Source organism: Haliotis rubra, unplaced genomic scaffold (assembly GCF_003918875.1).
Source record: "Haliotis rubra isolate DU_JTF1 unplaced genomic scaffold, ASM391887v1 Scf1049, whole genome shotgun sequence".
Taxonomy (NCBI): domain Eukaryota; kingdom Metazoa; phylum Mollusca; class Gastropoda; order Lepetellida; family Haliotidae; genus Haliotis; species Haliotis rubra.
The window spans coordinates 183354-185762 of NW_025764947.1; positions in this window are offsets into that span (position 1 = coordinate 183354).

The window sequence follows — 2409 nt, forward strand, 5'->3', positions numbered from 1 at the left end:
CTTCTGTGTGTATTTGTATGTCTTAAGCTCACTTGCATCATTCAAGCATCCTTCCCCATGGAACTACTTTTTGTAGCACAGGATTCGGAATTGTTTTTCAAACTCCATTTAATTTTCAACTTTCTCTCAAAGATTTGTTCTGATGGATTGAATTTCTGTTTGCATGTGTTAGTTTTTCTTCACACATTTTAATATTTTAGTTTGATCCTGTGAGATGTACCTGTAAGGTGAAGTTTGGTCGTAATTTCCTGAGACATTTGGGACCAAGTGAGATCACATACTCACACATGTGGATTCAGCTTCAGTCCTATACTTTGTGTTATGTACAACTGCCAATAACCTATACAGGGTTTTACATGACACGTGATTCCTGCGTATTTGACGCAACAATTTTGTTAACGACTCTCAAAATATTATCATACGAGTCAAGCTTGACGCAAGTTTTATGAGTGGCCCTCACAATTCAGTTCAATAAAATCGATTTAATAAGCAAAAAATGATATGGTTCGATGATAGTTTGACTTTTACAGAGATGTCAGGTTATTCCAGAGAACTCAGAGGAGACAGTAATTCTGGCTGTTTGAATTGAACAGTGCTGTAGTTTCAGGTGGTGTGACATAGTGTTACATACTGAGAATGATTAACACAAAGAAATATTAAAATTTTCATGACTCCAAAATATTGAAAATGACTCCCAAAAATAAATATTGTGAGTCACCATGACTCATTTTTAGATGTCTGTGTAAAACCCTGCCTATAACCAAACTGAGGTTGGCAGTGGCATATGATCTCACTTGCTTCAGATGCCTCTGAAAATCACACACAAACATGAATTTACAGGTGAGTCTCATATAAGTTATTCCTTCTCCTTCAGCATCTGGCAGGACCCCATGTCTATGTCCAGAATTATTCTATACTCTTCTGAGTCATTTTTAGCTGCACACATTCCTAACACATAATACCTAAACCACTTATAATACCTAAACCACTTTCAACTACTGCTATGCACAGAAGCTGCCAAAACCACATTTCCAAATAAAGATTGTCAAGTTATCCAAGATTCAGCACAAGCCAAAACTACTTTGACATACATCTAATGATTGACGTGAAGTATAAATAACTCGAAAACATGTGGCAAACAATGGGGAAATGAATTTAACTTTCAAATCATGAGCTGATATAGAATTTAACAGAAGTTAATAGAAATTGGAATCATACCTAAGTAAAACAATTATAACTCTTGTGAAACAAAGAGTTAGAAATATCTGGTTGTCTAACAGTGACAGAAAACCTTTGTGTTTCTTGAGGCTAAATGTGGGACTACATTCAGACCAACTGACAGTCGTAGCACCTTGGATTCAAATTATTCAAAACGTAAGTGCCTGAAGATAATTACTAATTTGTCTGTTCAGCATGACGCACACACGCCCCAACCCTTGAGGTTCTGGATATGATAATTATAAATGAGAGCCTTTGTTCGTAAGGAGGCCCTGAGTGTTGTGAGTATTTGCTATTGACACACAGTATTGTGACAGAGTTACATAACTGTCTTTAGATGACATTGAAGGGTCACAGATATACTACAAATGTATAATGAAACAATAAGTCTTTGTGAATTATCATTGTCTTTGTATATCTTTAGGATTTGGGTCTGTGCAATAAAAATCACATTGTATCGAGTTGTAATTTTGAAATGTTATTTTAACACTATTTTACAGACATATTAAAATGGTACAAAAAGAATTTAAATCAGGATGTCTGGGTACTTCACAGTTACATCAATTAGTTTTATGTCCAAATTAAAAAAAATTCACGAAGAATACAGTTTTCATTAGACCATTTTACACATACTGGATGAAAACCTCAAAATCTGGACTAATGTTTCCTAGTTTATTTTGTATCGATATTTGATTGACTGCAAGTCTCACAAGTGTATTTATCTGTTACATTAACCTGTATATTTTTCTTCAAGCTTTGTAAATAAACAATTCGGAACAACTGTACTGGCCTACATGAGTTTGCACTAAATTGATCTGCAGATACATTAGCTGCTCTGTTTTGTTGACAGCAACAGGAGAATGAGCGATTATGTGAGTGATGGCTAGTGGCTTTATAGTCACCAGCTGTATGAGCACGGCCTGTGAGTTTGGTCCATGCAAACCAGAGGATGACAGCAACAATCAGCATGGTCAGTACTTGTGACCATAGACCCTCACTGTTACAACAGACATACCCGGTACTTGGAATCTCCATTTGGTCTTCAGAGAAAGTATATCAGATGATTTTGTAAGCTACACTGAGAGAGTGAATGAAGGGAGGTTTTGTTTCCCAGCAATCAGCTTGTGTTCTCCTGTCCAAGCCAGAAGCTTTCCTTAGAAGTGAATCGAACTTGGGTTGGTGCAGTGACTG